The 6,227-nt window shown below is 37.2% G+C and overlaps 1 non-coding gene across 1 annotated transcript; it reads left to right on the plus strand.

The window, feature by feature from the left end:
- On the plus strand, positions 1-104 carry LOC130937710 (small nucleolar RNA R71). Its single transcript, XR_009068914.1, has one exon. It is a non-coding gene; the product is annotated as a small nucleolar RNA R71 (small nucleolar RNA).
- Positions 105-6,227: the final 6,123 nt, after the last annotated feature.

Raw genomic sequence — 6,227 nt, forward strand, 5'->3', positions numbered from 1 at the left:
ATGTCAGATGGACATCTTTTGGTCAGCTGCTTGTATCTTTCCCAAGCTTCATAGAGGGATTCACCATCTTTTTGTTTAAAAGTTTGAACATCCACTCTCAGCTTGCTCAGCTTTTGAGGAGGAAAGAACTTGTCTAAGAATGCAGTGACAAGCTTATCCCATGAGTCCAGGCTATCCTTGGGTTGTGAATCCAACCATACTCTAGCTCTGTCTCTTACAGCAAAAGGGAAAAGCAAGAGTCTGTAGACTTCAGGATTAACTCCATTTGTCTTTACAGTGTCACAGATCTGCAAGAACTCAGTTAAAAACTGATAGGGATCTTCAGATGGAAGTCCATAAAACTTGCAGTTTTGTTGCATTAAAGCAACTAGTTGAGGCTTAAGCTCAAAGTTATTGGCTCCAATGGCAGGAATGGAGATGCTTCTTCCATCAAACTTGGATGTTGACTTTGTGAAGTCACCAAGCATTCTCCTTGCATTATCATTATTATTTTCGGCCATCTCTTCCTCTTGTTCGAAATTTTCTAAAAGGTTGCTTCTGGATTGTTGTAATTTAGCTTCTTTTAATTTTCTCTTCAGAGTCCTTTCAGGTTCTGGATCAACTTCAACAAGAGTGCCTTTGTCCCTGTTCCTGCTCATATGAAAGAAAAGGGAACACAAAAAAGAAAGAAGGAATCCTCTATGTTACAGTATAGAGATTCCTTTATGTTAGTAGAAAAAGAAAGGGGTAGAAGAAGAGGAATGGATTCGGATTTTTGATGAAGAGGGGTGAAGAGAAGTGTTAGTAATTAAATAATTAAATAGAAGAGGAAGAGAGAAGAGAAATTTCGAAAATAATTTTGAAAAGGAGTTAGTGATTTTCGAAAATTAGAGATGTAATTAAAATTAAAACATGAAACAATTAATTAATTAAAAAGAACTTTTTGAAAAAGAGAGAGATATTTTCGAAAATAGAAGAGAGAGAAGTAGTTAGGTGGTTTTGAAAAAGATAAGAAACAAACAAAAAGTTAGTTAGTTGATTGAAAAAGATTTGAAATCAAATTTGAAAAAGATAAGAAGATAGTAAGTTAGATAAGATATTTTGAAATCAAATTTTGAAAAATATAAAATTTTTGAAAAAGATAAATTAAAAGACAAAAAGATTTTTAAGAAAAAGATATTTTGAAAAAGATTTGATTTTTAAGATGACTTAGCTAACAAGAAACTACAAGATAAGATTCTAGAACTTAAAGATTGAACCTTTCTTAACAAGAAAGTAACAAACTTCAAATTTTTGAACCAATCACATTAATTGTTAGCTAATTTTCGAAAATTAGATATAAAAGATAAGAAAAAGATTTTGAAAATAACTTGAAAAATATTATTGAAATTTTCGAAAATTATAAAGAAAATTGAAAAAGATATGATTTTTGAAAAAGATTTTGAAAAGATAAGATTTTTAAAATTGAAATTTTGACTTGACTTGTAAGAAACAACTAATTTTGAAAATTTTTGACCAAGTCAACCCAAAATTTCGAAAATTTTGGAGGGAAATAAGGAAAAGATATTTTTTATTTTTAAATTTTTAAGGAAAAACACAAAAATGACCCAAAACATGAAAATTTTGGATCAAGACACAAGATGCATGCAAGAATGCTATGAATGTCAAGATGAACACCAAGAACACTTTGAAGATCATGATGAACATCAAGAACATATTTTTGAAAAATTTTTGATGCAAAGAAAACATGCAAGACACCAAACTTAGAAATTCTTAATGCATGGAAAATATGAATGCAAAAATGCACATGAAAAACAACAAACAACACAAAACAAGAAATCATCAAGATCAGACAAGAGGACTTATCAAGAACAACTTGAAGATCATGAAGAACACTATGAATGCATGAGATTTTCGAAAAAAATGCAAGAAAAAATTTTAAAAGCATGCAATTGACACCAAACTTAAAAATTAACACAAGACTCAAACAAGAAATACAAAATATTTTGATTTTTTATGATTTTCTAATTTTTTTGGATTTTTATTTAATATTTTCGAAAATAAAGTTTTGGAAAAACGAAAAATAAAAGAAAAATTTTTTGAAAAAGATTTTTGAAAAGAAAATTACCTAATCTGAGCAACAAGATGAACCGTCAGTTGTCCATACTCGAACAATCCCCGGCAACGGCGCCAAAAACTTGGTGTTGTTGCCGGATTAAAAATTTGGCACCATTGTGGGTTGGAAACAATTGTTTGAATTGTTGTTCGGAATTGATTGTTCCCCGGCAACGGCGCCAAAAACTTGGTGGACGAAATTGTGATCACTATTCTTTGATCTGATTCATTGTAATTGGATTTATTCAATAATTGTCCTTATTTGAAGTCACAACTCCGTTCAACTAACCAGCAAGTGTACTGGGTCGTCCAAGTAATAACCTTACGTGAGTAAGGGTCGAATCCACAGAGATTGTTGGTATGAAGCAAGCTATGGTCACCTTGTAGATCTCAGTTAGGGAGATTAAAGGGGAATTTTGATTATTGGAATAAATTATAAAATAAAAAGAAAATACATAATAAAAGGGATAGAATACTTATGCAGATTCATTGGTAGGAATTTCAGATAAGCGGAATGGAGGTGCTGTAGAGCTCTCGGACGCCTGCTCTCCTATTCCTTCTACTCAATCCTTCTTACTCCTTTCCATGGCAAGCTTTGTATAGGGGTTCACTATCAGCTGTGGCTACTTTCATTCCTCTCGGGGAAATAACCTGTGCGGCTGTCACTCGCACAGCTAACCAGTCTGGAGGCATCACCCATGGTTGATAGCTACATCCCATCCTCGCAGTGAAAGCTAATGCACGCACTCTGTCACAGTACGGCCAATCACCGGTTGGTTCCCGCTCCTACTGGAATAGAATCCCTCTTTTGCGTTTGTCACTAACGCCCAGCAGGTTAAAGTTTGAAGCACGTCACAGTCATTCATGAACGGAATCCTACTCAGAATACCACAGACAAGGTGAGACCTTCCGGATTCCCAGGATCCTACTCGGAACACCACAGACAAGGTTGGACTTTCCGGATCCAGATGAATGCCGCCATCTATCTAGCTTATACCACGAAGATTCTGTTGGGGAATCTAAGAGATACACATTCAAGCTTGTGTTGCATGTAGAACGTAAGTGGTTGTCAATCACGCGCGCTCATGAGTGAGAATGATGATGAGAGTTATTAGCTCATCACACTCATCATGTTCTTGGGTACGAATGAATATCTTGGAATAAGAATAAGATAGAGAATTGAATAAAAGAAAATAGAACTTTATTAATCTTTGAGGTACAGCAGAGCTCCACACCCTTAATCTATGGTGTGCAGAAACTCCACCGTTGAAAATACATAAGCAAGAGGTTCAGGCATGGCCGAATGGCCAGCCCCCTAAACGTGATCACTAGATCAAAATACAATCCAGGATGTCTAATACAATAGTAAGAGGTCCTATATATACTAGACTAGCTACTAGGGTTTACATGAGTAAGTAATTGATGCATAAATCCACTTCCGGGGCCCACTTGGTGTATGCTTGGGCTGAGCTTGATCTATCCACGAGCTGAGGCTTCTCTTGGAGTTGAATTTCGAGTTGTGATGTGCTTTGGGCGTTCAACTCCGGATTATGACGTTTTTCTGGCGTTTAACGCCAGTTTGCGTCGTCATTCTTCGAATAAAGTATGGACTATTATATATTGCTGGAAAGCCCTGGATGTCTACTTTCCAACGCCGTTGAGAGCGCGCCATTTAGAGTTCTGTAGCTCCAGAAAATCTATTTCGAGTGCAGGGAGGTCAGATTCCAACAGCATCAGCAGTCCTTTTGTCAGCCTTTTTCAGAGTTTTGCTCAAATCCCTCAATTTCAGTCAGAATTTACCTGAAATCACAGAAAAACACACAAACTCATAGTAAAGTCCAGAAATGTGAATTTAACATAAAAACTAATGAAAACATCCCTAAAAGTAGCTCAAACTTACTAAAAACTATATAAAAACAATGCCAAAAAGCGTATAAATTATCCGCTCATCATCAAGCACATAACCCGGGATCTCAACAGCAGAGCAGACGCCCTCTCCAAGTTAGCAAGTACAAAACCAGGAGGGAATAATAGGAGTTTGATCCAAGAAACTCTCCAAGAATCCTTTGTCACAAAAACAGAGGGCAGACAAGATGTCCTTGAAGTATCCGGATTGGACTTCGGATGGATGAACCTGCTAATTGAATACCTGAAATTTGACATCCTACCCAAAGAGGAAAAAGAAGCCAAGAAGATCCGGAGGGAAGCATAAAACTACACTTTGGTAAAAAGTATCCTCTATAAAAGAGGGATATCTACACCAGTGTTAAAGTGTGTCCCGACCTCAAGGACAACAGAAGCCTTAGAAGAGGTCCATAATGGTATCTGTGGGAATCATCTTGGAGCAAGGTCCTTGGCTAGGAAAGTCATACGAGCCAGGTTCTACTGGCCGACCTTGCAGAATGATGCCACCGAATTCGTAAAGAAGTGTCAGCCATGCCAAATGCATGCAAACTTCTACGTCGCTCTCCCCAAGGAGCTCATCAGCATAATTTCTCCATGGCCTTTTGCAAAATGGGAATTGGACCTATTAGGAACCTTTCCCCAAGCGCCTGAACAAGTAAAATATCTAATAGTGGGAGTAGACTACTTCACAAAATGGATAGAAGTAGAACCATTAGCCACCATCATAGTCCAGAGAAGTCAAAAGTTCCTCTACAAGAATATTATCACAAGGTATGGGGTACCTCACTCCATCACCACTGATAATGGTACTCAGTTCACCGACTCTACCTTCAGAAACCTGGTAACCAGCATGCAGATCAAGCACCAGTTCACCTCGGTACAACATCCACAAGAAAATGGACAAGCCGAGGCAGCTAACAAAGTTATACTGGCAGGGTTGAAGAAAAGGTTACAAGAGGAAAAGGGAACATGGACTAAGGAACTCCCTCAAGTGCTCTGGGCATATCGAACTACACCTTAGTCTGCCACAGGAGAAACTCCCTTCTGACTTGCTTATGGCATAGAAGTCATGATACCAGTAGAAATCAATGAGCAAAGTTCAAGGGTGGACATCTACAATGAGGTTGGCAACGTACAGGGGCACAAAGACGAACTCGAGCTATTTTCCGAAGTCCGAGAGCAAGCCCAAATAAGAGAAGCAGCGCTAAAGCAAAGAATGGCAAACTGATACAACAAGAAAGTGATTCGAAGAAGTTTCGCTCCAGACGACTTGGTCTTGATCAGAAACGACATTGGAGTTAACAAGTCTGGGGATGGAAAGCTCGCTGCCAACTGGAAAGGGCCATACAACATTAGTGAGGTCCTAGGAAAAGGCTACTACAAGGTGACCGACTTGAACGACACTGAATTACCTAGGTCATGACATGCTTGTAATATGAAAAGGTACTATAGTTAAAAGCGAACTCCACTCCCTGATGTACTCTTTTTTCGGACTTTATGATTTTTTTTTCCTAAAAAGATGGGTTTTTCTGAATGGGGTTTTAACGAGGCATCAAAGTGGAGGCTAAGGGGGCAATAATTTCTAACCCCTTAGTAGCAAGAAGTGCCTTTACCAATAAATAAGATCTTTTTCTACATCTCTTTGTAAATTCCATTAAGTTATTATCATTTTTCTACGAAACGCACCGACTTAAGCTCGACAAAACGTAAAAATCCCATGTCCGACCTACATGGTCAGCAGGATAAAACGACGAGGTACAAGTCGGTGTAAAGAGGTTATAAAAACAGATCATGTAACTCAGAAATATTATGACCAGAAAGTCGGAAAAGCCGAGAAAAATTAAATGCATCGCAAAAATAACATAAGTTACGAACAATTCAAATAAAAAATTTGAATTTTAGGAGGAATACGAAAAAGAGATAAAGGAAATCAATCAAAAAGGGAAGGCATAAGCTGTTTTCAAGTCTTTTGAAAGATAACCTAGACAACACATAGCTTGCCAAGATAGAAGGTTCTTCCAAAAAAAAAAAAGATCAAAAGGGTTTTTTCTATAAAAATCCTAAGGAAAAATCGCGACAAAAAAGCATGCACGCACCAGATATCTTAAACCCTTATCCAAAAAAGGGTAATCATGATGAAGCAAAAAATAAAATTTTTTGTTTACGGCCAAAAGGCCAGCAAGAGTCAAGAATAAAACACCACAAAATAATAAAATTGTTCATAAAAA

Source organism: Arachis stenosperma, chromosome 6 (genome assembly GCF_014773155.1).
Source record: "Arachis stenosperma cultivar V10309 chromosome 6, arast.V10309.gnm1.PFL2, whole genome shotgun sequence".
In the NCBI taxonomy this organism is placed as follows: Eukaryota; Viridiplantae; Streptophyta; class Magnoliopsida; order Fabales; family Fabaceae; genus Arachis; species Arachis stenosperma.